Raw genomic sequence first — 14,547 nt, forward strand, 5'->3', positions numbered from 1 at the left:
ACTGTGAGTGTCCTGTAAATGTACAAGTCATTTTTACTTTCTTTCTTTTTTTTTTGGTCGGTCGTGGGGTTTGAACTCTGGGCCTGGGCAATGTCCCTCAGCTCTTCAGCTCAAGGCTAGCACTCTACCACTTGAGCTACAGCACCACTTCCATATATATATATACATACATATACATACACATGTATACATATACAACATATGCATGTATATACATGTTATATATTATGTATGTATATCTACATATATGTTATATGTTTTATATATGTTGCATGTGTTATATACATGTATATATGTTATACATACATGTATATATGTTATATACATATATACATGTATGCATGTGTGTATATGTGCATATATACATAAGCATGTGTGTATATATACATATATACATGTATACACACATATATACATATACATATATACATACATCTATATCTTCTCCTGAAGTTGCTTTTTAATCAAAAAAATGTTTAGACTTCAATTTTGTTAATTTTTTTGAAGAACCAACTCTTTGTTTTGTTGATTCTTTCTATAGTTTTTTTGGATTCTAATTCATTTAATTCTAATTTAATTTTAATTATTTCTTTCTGTCTACTGGATTGGGGATTATCTTGCTGCTCTTTTTCAAGGAGGTTCAGATGTCTCATTAAATTGTTGGTTTCAGATCTCTCCAATTTGTTGATGTAGTGCCACGCTGACCCCAGTAGAGTCTGCTTAGCATGGGAAACCATCTATCAGACCATGATAGGGGCCTCGAGACCCATCTCTGAGTTTTGGGACTTCACCGAAGTCTACCTCAGAGAATGGGGCTTTACAGAAACCTATCTCCAAGTTTTGGGACTTCACCGAAGTCTACCTTGGAGAATAGGGCTTCTAAGAGGCCTACTCCTGGGAAAAGGCTGGCAAAACCCCTGGAAAAGATGTGTTTCTGCCTATCTTTTCCCCATAAGAGTGCCTATTAATCTTTTACTGTTTCTACTGCTCATTGTACTTACTCATTGTCAACGTTCCCTTATTCAAAGCTCTTTCTTAAGAGTGTTGACGACTCCAATATCTGATGAGTGTCTTAAAAATATGACTAACTCACCAGAGTTAAGTGCTACCCTGAAACCCCTCTTATGGAGGCTAGTAGACAAGTTATAAGTAAATATAAAAGTATTGGGGGTTTCACAAAGTCACTCCAGCAGAAGGAATTGTAAGAAATTTACAAAAAGTTGTAGGTGCGGCTAGAACAGAAAGAATGTATGGCAATTGCTGAGATAACTACTTAGGAGAAAGAACTTCCTCATTTACTAAGAGACTTGCTAAATCTAAGTCTCCTTGGTGCTTACTATTGAAGAAGGAACAGGAAAGATCTTAATGGGACAGTTAAGGCCTCTATAGAAAAAAGTATAGACCTAGGCCTCCCTGACCTTACTATTAAAGAAGGAACAGGAAAGATCTTAATGGGACAGTTAAGGCCTCTATAGAAAAAAGTAGTGGTTAATTGGTGACAATCATCGAAACCAATTGTATTTCTTAAAAATAGAGGTAAAGCTGGAAACAAGTGCCTATCAGGCGACCAGTTGGTGACCACCCAAGAATGAAGCCCTGCAGCAAGGTTGTGTAACCTTTTGCCCTTTCAGGCGACCAGCTGGTGACTGCCCAAGAATGAAGCCCTGCAGCAAGATTATGTAACCTTTTGCCCTTTCTTATGGAGACTTTTGCTATAAAAGTTTGTTATCCTCTGCATTAAATAGCACTCAGCACTCAGCATCCACTCCTAATGTGTGTGAGTTGTCTGTTTGCCATCTCCCCGTCCTATTCCAGGTTCCTCCCCTAGGTATCCTTCGTCGTCCCGACAGAACCCGGTCCGCGGCAGGTGGCGCCCAACGTGGGGCTCAGAGCGGGGCAAGAAGCAGTTTCTTCAGTCAAGGAACCTTGGGAGGTAAGCATCTATCTCTCTCTCTCTCTCTTTTCTTTTCACCTGGAATAGTAGTCAGAAGCTCGTTGGGGTGCTGCAGGCCCCTCAGTTGTGACTGAGAAAGATAACGAGCAAATCATGGGGAGTTCATCTTCTAAGAATAAGGATAGTTTGTCTCTATTTTAAAACATATACTCCACAGTAGCAGTGGGAGAACAAACTAATCCTTGGCTCCCGCAGGAAAAAGGAAACCATTGGAAAAGTGAATGTAAATCTAAGTTCCATAAAGACGGAACTCCTCCTTTGAGAGGAAACAAAAAAAAAATGGAAAAAGGAAACCACTGAAAAAGTGAATGTAAATCTAAGTTCCATAAAGAGGGAACTCCTCCTTTGAGAGGAAACAAAAAACGGACAGAGGGGCAACCAGCCCCTCCCCAAGAGAATAAGAAACAGTTAGATCATTTGATACAATTTTCATATTTCAGGAATGGTGAAAGCCTGCCTGCAGGTGTGGTCTTGGGGCTGGCGGAGAGTCTTGGCGGACGCGCTATAAGACTGCCAGTGGGGCCAGTGGGAGACGTCCCCTGGACCCCTGGGTGGGGCTGTCCTCGAGATCGGGTAGAGGGGGTTCGAGTCCCCCCGATTGGCCGATTCTCTCTGGTTGGAAGCCCTTCTGGACAGACTGTCTGACCAGCAGTCTGACGCGCTTGCTGTCTGTCTTGAGTGTGCGTATATGTCTTCTATTAACTCTAATTTGAATCTTAGGCACGCAGCCCTGGGGCTGGTGGATGAGGGGCTTACTGATCCCCTAGACCCAGAGGAAGAGTGCGCATTTCCCACTTAATTGCCCCTTCCACCCTTTTAGAATTACAGGAGTGCCCGGACCAGATTTCCCACCTCCCCAGAGAAAGCGTGACCAAGTGCACATACATTACCAACCCCCGTATGTGGTGTGTGTGTATGTGTGTGTAATTTTAACTTCTTTTTCTTTCTTATCTCAGTTTTATTAATTTGGACACTCCTTGTCCCAGAGATGGGGCAAGGACAAAGCAAGCTTACTCCTCTCAACCTCCTGCTCAATCATTTCAAAGAGGTAAAAGAGAGGGGGTATAATTTGAGTATAATTGAAAATCTCAGAAGAATCTAAAAAGAAAAATTCTCTAGAATAAGTAGAGGGGGTTCTAGTCCCCTGGTAAGTGGTGAAATGTCACCCCATTCACTGGGACCTAATTTTGTCTTTGTGGCCACTTGTTTGTCTTGTTTAGTGTGTGTGTTCGTTTTATGTTTTCTGAGGTAGGGAAGATTTGGGTGAGTGTGACAGGCTCACTCTGCAGACTCTGGATTCAGTTTGCTGAATGAGAACAGCACAGAGATTCAAAAGACTAATTAGTGAATTGCCTTGCTAGATAAGCAAGCTCTGGGAAAATTAAGCCCAGCAAAGGTACCTATTTTAAAAGAACTACTGTCTTAAATTTTTGTTTAAAAACTTTAAATAATGTACGTACAACTGATTTTTATTTTTGCGCGCTTTAAGATCTGTGTGTTTTGTGTGTGTCTGTGAACATGTTCAAAGATAAAAAATTGTCAGCATGCTGTAACAATTGGGTGAGTTTAAATTTAAAATTCAAAAGGTTATGAGGTTTGGACATTACCAAAAAATTTTAAAAAATCTTCACATTGTTTTAAATGGCTTTTTAAAAGGTTCTTTAACTTGCAAATTAGAAAATCTGGTATTTTAAAAACTAATATTTTAAAATGCATAAGACTGTTTATACTGTAATCAAGTTATCTGGCTTAACAAAAATGCATTGGCTGTTTGGGGTCTAATTCCCTTGGCTAAAATTTGGGGATAAATATTAGAAATTTAAATGTAAAGGTTAGTTTAACACTGTCAAAGATGTTACCTGTTCTGTCTATCTAAAACTGTATTTCATTTGAGAACCAAGAGAAGAGACAGGGAAAAACTTAGAAACCAACAGAAGACCTATCTTTAGAGGTGAAGGGTGAACAAGCAGAAGTGCAGTTCAGCTGGTCATGCAGTGGGACAGGCCCTGGGAGGAGTCCACCCATGGTGAGGCAAGCTGGCACAAACGCAGTTCATCTAACCCTAAAGAGTCAGATAGAGTGTGTGGCCATTCCATAGGAGGGGCCAAGTGGCCCATCGTTGTTCTGTCTTTTTTCCCTGCAGATAGACACTGAAAACATGATGGTTAAAATGAGTGGTGTGATGATCTGATTAGTACTGGAAAAACTTTCCCTTGGATGTGTTAACATTAAAATTAGGAAGGCCTTAAAAAGAGGGCAAAAAGTTATTTGTATAATGTGGCTTACTTTCAATTATGTTCTACAATTAGGATGTTTTTAAAAGTTATAAAGATGTTAAATCTAGCTTTGTGGTATAGTAAAGGTGACTGTAATTCTTGCATTAAGGAAAATTGTCATTTGAGTTTAAAAATCTTAATGTGTGTCTGTTTTAAAACAAGCAGCCAAGAGGCAATGAGTGACACTTGGCCTCAAGATTTCAAGGGATCTTTTCAAAATGCAAATGAAAACTAAAGTATAAAATATTAAAGGTGATTAATAAGAGGTTTAAAAAAATAGGGAATGGATTTTTGGATATATAGTTTAAATGTAAAATCATTCTTGACATTGGCCTCAATGTGCAAAAAAAAAAAAAAAAAAATAGGATTATCAAAATGATTGCTATTCTAGTTTGCTCTTACAGGTTTTTTAAGTTTCCAGCAAGCCCAAAGCAAAGCACAGAGGATTCTTACAGTTTGTCAGATGTAACTTTGACTCTTAATAAGTGTCAGGTAAGTGCATGCTTAAAAGCTACTTCTATGTTGACCACCTTGTTGCTTTTAATTGGAGTAAAATGGCCTTTTATAAGACTCAGTGATCTGCAAACTGGTTCAAAGCCAGCCCGGGCAGAAAAACGTCCCTGAGAGGCTGTCACCTCTATTCAGCCAGCAGAGTACTAGCCCTGGACTGAAGAGTCAGGGGACAGTACTCAAGCCCCAAGCTGGAGACTCAAAGTGGCAGAGTGCTAGCCTTAAGCTGTAGAGCTGAGGGACAGTGCTCAGGCCCCAAGTTCAAGTCCAGCGACCAGCTAAAGGAAAATGCCAATGAGGCATTTATCCAGTGTAGCGAAGACACTCCTGGGACGAAAGCAATGGAGGAGCATCCAGAGGCAGTAAGCCACTGCTTGGATGGCAGAAATGTCAGATCCTAGAGTCATTTGTGCGTGGCCCTTCAAAACTGATCAGAGCCGGGAGGTCATAGGAAGATAGTTTGGAAGCATGCCTAATGTTCATGACTACCTTGTAAGGGACAGGAACTTGCCAGTCCTCTGTGATAGTAAAAAGCTAATGTTATAAAATGTGGGAGATAGCTTAAATCTTAACCCCTTTATGTGCCAAAAGCTCTAATTGGCAGTAATATTGAGCTGACACCAGTAACATGAAATTCATCTTCTCAGGAAAAAGTTTGTAAACCTGAGAGTGTGTTTCTATTGATATCTGTCTAAAGGCCTGCAAAGGTAACTCAGGCATTGTGTTAGGGTCACTAGAGATCACATTCCTAAGTCATCTAAAAAGATGCTTTTTGCAAACCAGAGTGCTAAACAAGCTACACTGCTATAGCTGGAGAAAATGTCTGTGCAGTTGTCAAAAGTTAAATATTGTTCTTAATGACATCTAACCCTGATAGCCTCTTTGTAAAATAGGCTAAGGTTATAGGTTCTTGGCTAGGTAAGATCAACGCCCCTAAAGTCAGCTTGAAGAAGTTACAGAAGATTGACCTTCGCCCTTCTACCCCCATTTTAAGATCAAGGGTCCAGAGTCAGTTTTGAAAAAATGAGGCAAAATAGATAAAATAATTTTTTTTAGAAAAAGGCATAAAGAATAGTGTTAACAGCTGTAGGTGTGCAAGTGTGGAGACTGCATTTGTCAGAGATGGTTACAAGACTAAGCCTTCTGTGTCTATTTATAAAAAAAAAAAAAAATCTGGTTAGTAAAAAAAAAAAAAAAAAAGTTATTTTGGTAAATTGTCCTGGGCTATTGTCTAAATGTTCTTAGAAACCAACGGAGTCATGGCCTGCCAAGCCTATGTATTACTTGCATCCTTAACCAGTCTGTGTAGGAATTTACAGCCCAGCATGAGGTGTGACAGTCCGTCCCTTGGAGCCACTGAGAGACCCAGCTGTTGCGGTTGCTGCTGCTGTTGCTGCATACCTTAATGGGTAAAGTTCAACGACGGCCTGACAGTCACCTGGAGGAACTCCTGCTTGATTCCATCACCTGAATCTGCTTCCTGGTTGAAAGCTGCTAAATCTAAGATCTTGTGGGACATTCTTTTGGGTGATATCCAGAAATCCTCTCTCTTCCCACAGTGGATATTGGGGACAAGGATATCACTGGCTTGCTTGTCTTAGGCACTTCAGTGCATAGTGACTGAAAATCCACTCTAGGGTCACAGCCTAGTTTGACTCTGATATGGTAATAACCTGAGTGTGTTATCAATAGAGGTAATACTCTTAGCCTTAAAATCTAGCAAGCTTCTGCATCATGGTGGTGCCTTAAGGCTGTTCTAAGATAAAGGTTCCGCAAGCCAAAGGAAAATTGGGCAGTTTTAAACTACAGCCACAAAGATGGACAAGAGATTGTAAAGAAAGAGGGTGGTAAAGAAAGCCTTGGGAAAGGAATTGTAAAGAAAGAAGGAAGTAAAGAAAGCCTTGGAAAGAGAATTGGGGAAATTTGAAAAGTAAGGATTGTCTTTAAGACAAACCTCAGAAAGTTTAAGTATGTCGCAAATGGTATGAGTATGTCTTAAAATTGGAGCTTACAAGGACAGCTGGTATAAAATTGATACACGGAGTCAGGACTGGTGAAAATTAAAAAAAAAAAAAAAAAAAAAAGGGGCAAATGCCACGCCGACCCCAGTAGAGTCTGCTTAGCATGGGAAACCATCTATCAGACCATGATAGGGGCCTCGAGACCCATCTCTGAGTTTTGGGACTTCACCGAAGTCTACCTCAGAGAATAGGGCTTTACAGAAACCTATCTCCAAGTTTTGGGACTTCACCGAAGTCTACCTTGGAGAATAGGGCTTCTAAGAGGCCTACTCCTGGGAAAAGGCTGGCAAAACCCCTGGAAAAGATGTGTTTCTGCCTATCTTTTCCCCATAAGAGTGCCTATTAATCTTTTACTGTTTCTACTGCTCATTGTACTTACTCATTGTCAACGTTCCCTTATTCAAAGCTCTTTCTTAAGAGTGTTGACGACTCCAATATCTGATGAGTGTCTTAAAAATATGACTAACTCACCAGAGTTAAGTGCTACCCTGAAACCCCTCTTATGGAGGCTAGTAGACAAGTTATAAGTAAATATAAAAGTATTGGGGGTTTCACAAAGTCACTCCAGCAGAAGGAATTGTAAGAAATTTACAAAAAGTTGTAGGTGCGGCTAGAACAGAAAGAATGTATGGCAATTGCTGAGATAACTACTTAGGAGAAAGAACTTCCTCATTTACTAAGAGACTTGCTAAATCTAAGTCTCCTTGGTGCTTACTATTGAAGAAGGAACAGGAAAGATCTTAATGGGACAGTTAAGGCCTCTATAGAAAAAAGTATAGACCTAGGCCTCCCTGACCTTACTATTAAAGAAGGAACAGGAAAGATCTTAATGGGACAGTTAAGGCCTCTATAGAAAAAAGTAGTGGTTAATTGGTGACAATCATCGAAACCAATTGTATTTCTTAAAAATAGAGGTAAAGCTGGAAACAAGTGCCTATCAGGCGACCAGTTGGTGACCACCCAAGGACGAAGCCCTGCAGCAAGGTTGTGTAACCTTTTGCCCTTTCAGGCGACCAGCTGGTGACTGCCCAAGAATGAAGCCCTGCAGCAAGATTATGTAACCTTTTGCCCTTTCTTATGGAGACTTTTGCTATAAAAGTTTGTTATCCTCTGCATTAAATAGCACTCAGCACTCAGCATCCACTCCTAATGTGTGTGAGTTGTCTGTTTGCCATCTCCCCGTCCTATTCCAGGTTCCTCCCCTAGGTATCCTTCGTCGTCCCGACAGAACCCGGTCCGCGGCAATGTAGGAACTCAGAGCTATAAACTTGCCTCTGAGTACTGCCTTTCCTGTGTCCCAGAAGAGCCGGTAATTTGTGTGCTCATTTTTGTTGAATAGCATTAAACTGTGAATTTCCTTTCTAATCTCTTCCATGACCCACTCGTGATTCAGCAGTGTGTTGTTCAACATCCATGTGTTACCGGACTTTCTTTGGTGGCTTTTGGTGTTGAGTTCTAATTTTATTCCCTTGTGGTCTGAGAGAATGCAAGGTATAACTTCAATGTTTCTGAATTTAGACAAGTTTGCTTTGTAGCCTAAAATGTGGTCTATTTTAGAAAACGTTCCATGTGCTGCTGAGAAAAACGTGTATTCTGATGCGGTTGGGTGAAATATTTGTTAGATGTCTGTTAAATCTAGTTGATCTATGCAGTTGTTTAGATCTGTGGTTTCTCTGTTGAGTGTTTGCCAAGTTGATCTATCTAGTGAGGAGAGTGGTGTGTTAAAATCCCCAACAATTAATGTCTTTGGATCTATGTGGGATTTGAGGGAAAGTAGTGTTTCTTGGATAAATTTGGGTGCTCCGTTGTTTGGCATATAGATATTTAAAATTGTAATATCCTCCTGAAGGAGAGATCCCTTAATTAGTATGTGGCAACCTTCTTTATCTCTTCTCACAAATTTTAATTTAAAGTCTATTTTATCTGATATTAGGATTGCAACTCCCGCCTGTTTATGGGGGCCGTTTGCTTGGTAGATTTTTCTCCAGCCTTTAACATTGAAAATGTGTTTGTTTTTATGGGCAAGATGTGACTCCTGAAGGCAGCAGATAGAAGGATCTTGTTTTTTAATCCAACTAGACAGTCTATGTCACTTAATTGCATCGTTAAGTCCGTTAATGTTGATAGATAGGACGGAGAGGTATTTGGGAGTTCCTGCCATGTTATGCACCTTCTTGGGGGCTGCAAAAACTGGGTTCTTCCTATGGTTCTTGAATTCTCAGTTTGGGTGCAGTGTCTTGGCCTTTTTTGTGGTCTTGCTGGTTTTCTCCTCACTCCAGTTAAAATGGCAAAAATCAAGAACTCTAACAACAACAGATGCTGGAGGGGATGTGGACAGAAGCGAACCATACTGCATTGTTGGTGGGAGTATAAGCTTGTTCAACCACTTTGAAAAGCAGTATGGAGGTTCCTCAAAAGACTTCACATAGAGCTCCCCTATGACCCAGCAATCCCACATTTGGGCATTTACCCAAATGCTCACAAACAAGACCACACTAAAGCTACCAGCACAACTATGTTTATTGCAACATTATTTACCATAGCTAAGATATGGAACCAACCCAGATGCCCCTCAGCAGAGAAATGGATCAAGAAAATGTGGTATATATACACAATGGAATTCTATGCCTCCATCAGAAAGAATGGCATTGCCCCATTTGTTAGGAAATGGAAAGACTTGGAAAAAACTTATATTAAGTGAAGTAAGCCAAGCCCAAAAAGCATAGGTCCCATGGTTTCCCTTATTTGTAATATCTAGTATATGTATGAGTGAAGCAGAAAAGGTCAGATAATATGATGTGAGGAAAATGAACCCTTAGATATGTATTTTAATGTTTTTTTCTTTTATCCATTTGTTTCTAATGCATATATAAGATTATTTCTTTGTTGCTTTGTATGTCCCTCCCCCACAGTATAAACCCTGTTTTCACTGTATTTGATGTCGGTATAGTTTGTGGAGGGGAAGGGGAAAAACAAGTTGTTTAAATAAGGATACAGCTGGACCTGTTGCAACAATGAGAAGTACAAGTTGTCATGTAGAAAACGAACTTTACAACTTGGGGGTGGGAGAATTGGGGGGAGAGAGAGGATGGGTATGGATGGGAAAGGTAAACAAAGGAGGAGGCTACAATGATTGATAAGAAATGTACTCACTATCTTACCCATGTAATTGTAACCCCTCTGTACATTATTTTCACAATTAAAAAATTAAAAAAAATTTGGACTTCAAAGATTGCAGAGGCGCACCTAGGAGCTAACTGAGATATCATGAAGAAACCAGTTTTAGTGTTCCAGTGAAAAATCCAAGGCTGGAGAGTCACCCAAGTGAGCCATCATAGTACAGAGAGTTTGGCCAGAGAGGAAAATTTCAGGCAGCCTGTTTAAGGAGGCAGATTTGAGCATACACCAGTGACCGAGGTGGCAGTGGCTGTGGCTGCCAACATAACAGTAGACCGAGCCTGAGGAAAAGGTGACAGAAACAGAGTGCAAGCAGCTTCTATTCACTACCAGTGTGAATTTACCAGGAGCAAAAATCTTCATCCTGCTGACCACAGATGGACGCAGATCACAGATAGCCTGAAAAACCAAGGGAAGGTAAGTACCCAAAAAGGCATTCCCATTCCTTCTCACAAAACAGAGTTTGGAAGGTAGCTCTTCCCCTATCATCCCAGAAGAATGTCATCTTTCATATTGGCAAAGACGGAGCCAGGGAAGCCAGTAGATACCTCAGGCCTTAGAATTAGACACTGCTGAGCCATTCAACAGTGCAAAGCAACCCAACCACTGGCACTCAGCTCCATACTGGGGAAATTTGACCTTTCCAGATGGGGGAAGGACCATCCAAGGCAGGGCAACTTTCTTCACAGAGTAAACAGAGCCAGAGGTGGCCCCACCCTCTGCGGCATGGCAGCAGCAGCTCTCCATGCTGCAGGATGTTAAAAATAAATAAATTCAAAACTGGAGAGTAAGAGAAAAGTCCAGGACTAGATGCATTCACAGCTGAATTCTACAAGGCCTTTGAAGCAGAACTCAATTGATACTACTCCAACTCTTCAATACAAATGAAAGTTCACTACTAATCTCATTCTAGGAAGCCTGCACAACCCTCATTCTCAAAACAGACAGGGGATCATCAAAGAAACAGAACTCAAGACCCATTTCTCAGATGACCATTAATGCAAAACTACAAAATCCTGGCCAATCAACTTCAACAATTCATCAAAAAAATCATACACTATGATCAAACAGGATTCATTCCATGGATGCAAAGTTGGTTCAATATACACAAAACAATAAATGTAATACATCACATCAACAGGAGCAAGGATAAGAATTACATAGTAATCTCAATAGATGCAGAAAAAAGATTTGACAAGATCCAACACCACTTTATTAAGAAAGCTCTGCAGAAACTAGGAATCCATGGAATGAACATTCCTCAATATAAGAAAAGCTGTGTATGACAAACTTACATTATAACTTATACTATAACTAGTATTATACATAATGGCAAAAGTAAAGCCATTTCCTCAAATTTCAGGAAGGAGACAGATTGTCCACTCTCTCCATTCCTCTTCAGTATAATATTAGAATACCTAGCTAGAAAAATAAAACAAGATGCAAACTTTAAGGGGATCTAAATAGAAAAACTCTTCCTCTTAGTAGATGACATGATTTTGTATTTAAAGAATCCCCTAGACTCCACCCTCAAGTTATTCGAGCTGATCTGAAACTTTGGCAAAATGGCAAGGTACATAAATTAACCCTCAAAATTCCGTGGCTTTTCTGTATGCCAACAATGAGAGTAACCCTATATCCTCAAATAGTTATACTTTCTTTCTGTTAAAGCAATCAAACTCCTCTCATTGCTCTTTTGGAAACATGTAGTATATATTTCCGTAGTCAGTCTACCATGAACACTACAAGTTACTTCTACTGAATTATTAATCTCTACATACGGAGCAATATTTTTCCATCTCTCCATTCCCATTCCTAACTTCTATTTCTTATAAAATCACTGTTCTATTCTCAATTTCTGAACATTTAAGTCCTACCACGAGTGAGATTATGCACATTTGCTTTTTTGTTCCTGCCTTACCTCACTTAACATGATTTCCAAAGGTCACAGTAATGTCAGCATCAAAGGCCAACACTGTTCCAACCACAATAGAAAACAGTTCTATTCGACGTTCTAAGTAGGTGAGTGACTAGTGTCCCTCCATAGAAAACAGTCACAGCTTCTGGTTCTAAACCTTTGAAAGGCAACTGTAGCCAGAGAATAGGATGAATTAAGCAGTTAATAAAATTTAAAATCCCTACCTAAGTCCTAAGTAACATATTAACCTCAGATTCCTAATTAGAAAATGCATGGCTTGCAATAAAAGCATTTGCTATTAATGAATGTAAATTATGCAACCAGTTTAATAATTTTTAACTATTGAAACTAATATTGAAACATTTGTTTGCCCTCTTTCTTCACAAGTTAATAAAAAACCAAGTAAATTAGAGCACTGTGACGTATCTCAATTGAAGAAAGAATATCCTTCCTTTTAGAATGACTAATGAAACTTGAATTAAAATCAACCTCAAAGAAATTATGAGTGAAGGGGCTGGGAAGGTGGCTCAGTGGTAGAGCACTTGCCTTGCATTCATGAGGCCATGTGTTCGATTCCTCAGCACCACATAAGCAAAAAGAAAAAAGCCGGAAGTGGCACTGTGGCTCAAGTGGTAGAGCAGTAGCCTTGAACTGAAGAGTTGAGGGACAGCGTCCAGGCCCAGAGTTCAGGTCCCATGACCGGACCCTCTCCTCCCCCCCAAAAGAAATTATGAGTGAAAACTATTGTCTACACTACTCTAGAAGACAAAGCCAATTTCAGTGTAGAACTTTTCTGGCATACAACAAATTCTTACAGTCTCACTGAATTATTTCACTACTATAATATCCTAGGTGTTACATATAGAAGGCACATAGGATGCGTATACAAATAAGAGATGGTGTTAATAGTCCTGTAGTTAGACTTTTCTTCATGTATCCCATTTCAAACACATCTATCCTCAAAACCTTACCCATGGCTGCACATTGGTGGATATCCATAAAGTAGGCAAATAGCTCTCAAGAAAATTCCACAGCAAAGTCAGACTATGCTCAAGAAAACTCTTAAAACTCATTTTAATAATATTTTTTTTCATTTCTCCTCAGTACTATTTCCAAGTTCCTTCCAAAATTTTCCCTTGTCCTTTGATTGTCACCTAATTAAAACTATTAGTTAATGCACCTAATTCTACGTTTACGAGCCTATAATCATAAATTTAGAAGAGATGTTATAGATGTTCAATACATTTTCCTAAAATTGAACTACACACTATGGAAGCAATAATATCAGGGAAATCTCTAATCTTTTGCCAACCTAATTACTTCCTCAATGTTCTAGTGTCACTATTTTGAAAGAGCTATATAATCCATTCCCTGAGAGCTTCTATCTACTGATTGAATCTTGCCATTTGAAGCAGATATCGTGTTCTATAACTTTGTTTTCCTAGAGTTTCAGAAAACATAAAATTTTAGCTTCGTTTCCTATAGCACAATAGGAAATTTCTTCCTATCTTGATTTCATTCCTCTGAATATTCTGAGACAACCTTATACTTCTTCACTAAAAGCTATTGTTGGGTTGAAACTGATGCCATCCCTTTCACCTATTAGACTCATTTTTGTAACTTGAGTGCACATTTACTGTATGGGTAAGCCCAGGATATTTTTGATACTTGGTGCTAAGTAAAATTATTCTGCTCCACAGTGAGTGAGATAGTTAACAGTTCTAAATAGAGAATATAACATTTACCTCTACAAAATTTAGTCATTTCATCCTGTTCAAATTTCTTGAAATTCAAATTCCGTAATCCAGCATTAAAAATATAAGTAAGTCACTATTTAAACTTACGGAGTTAGATTTGCATAAATAGGTAAAACATTCATGTGTGTGTGTGTGTGTGTGTGTGTGTGTGTGTGTGTGTGTGTGTGTGTGTGTGTGTTTTAGAAAACATTGGTTTTCTGTGGTTTTTGCCTTTTCTAAAAGTCCATTATATATGTCTAAAAATACTATTTTAAAAATACAATAATAAGTAGCTTTCAACTGCTATGGATCTTAATATTAAGACTCTATTAGCCTTTGAAATTCTAAATTTAGTCACATATTGTTAATCTAACAAAACTATGTACACCTTCTTTGGAATTAATCTATGAATTAGCAGAGTATGTCAACATATATAGAAATAAAATTAGTTCTATTATTCACTTCATCATGTAAATCATATTAATGATTACAATGTCATGTGCAATTTCAGAAGACACATATGATTTTTGGTAAGATTCTAGAAGTCATTGATAAATACTCAACAACCAGCATAAAGTCTTCATGCTCTGTGCCAAGCAAGTAAGGTCTAGTTAAAGTGTGATGGGAAGAGTCAGAGTACAATATATCCTAAAGCCATCCACAGCAATTCAGAGCCAGTAAGTCCCCCAAGATTATTCATTTTTTTTGGTGGGGGGAATCTGGTCATGGGGCCTGAACTCTAGGCCTGGGCACTGTCCCTCAGCTCTTCAGCTCAAGGCTAGCACTCTACCACTTGAGCCACAGCGCCACTTCTGGCTTTTTTCTTTTTGCTTATGTAGTGCTGAGGAATCGAACCCAGGGCCTCATGCATGCAAGGCAAGTGCTCTACCACTGAGCCACCTTCCCAGCCCAAGAATATTCATTTTTTATGTCTTAAAAATAACCTGAATTTCAA

The 14,547-nt window shown here is 39.2% G+C and overlaps 1 long non-coding RNA gene across 6 annotated transcripts in view; it reads right to left on the reverse strand.

Moving 5' to 3' along the window:
* The window catches only part of LOC138811443 (uncharacterized), a 63,582-nt gene that overhangs the window by 41,468 nt on the left and 7,567 nt on the right, over positions 1 to 14,547 (reverse strand). For 4 of the 6 annotated variants that reach the window (XR_011367394.1, XR_011367391.1, XR_011367390.1 and 1 more), the window contains exons 1-2: positions 11,860 to 12,027; positions 10,283 to 10,337 (exon numbers count right to left, since the gene is read on the reverse strand). The exons of the other annotated variants lie outside the window; for them this stretch is intronic. This is a non-coding gene — a long non-coding RNA (uncharacterized lncRNA). Of the gene's footprint in view, positions 1 to 10,282; positions 10,338 to 11,859; positions 12,028 to 14,547 lie in introns of those variants that run through there. 6 annotated transcript variants of the gene reach the window in all.

This window comes from Dipodomys merriami, unplaced genomic scaffold, assembly GCF_024711535.1.
Source record: "Dipodomys merriami isolate MVZ:Mamm:240054 unplaced genomic scaffold, mDipMer1.0.p SCAF_53, whole genome shotgun sequence".
Classification (NCBI taxonomy): Eukaryota; Metazoa; Chordata; class Mammalia; order Rodentia; family Heteromyidae; genus Dipodomys; species Dipodomys merriami.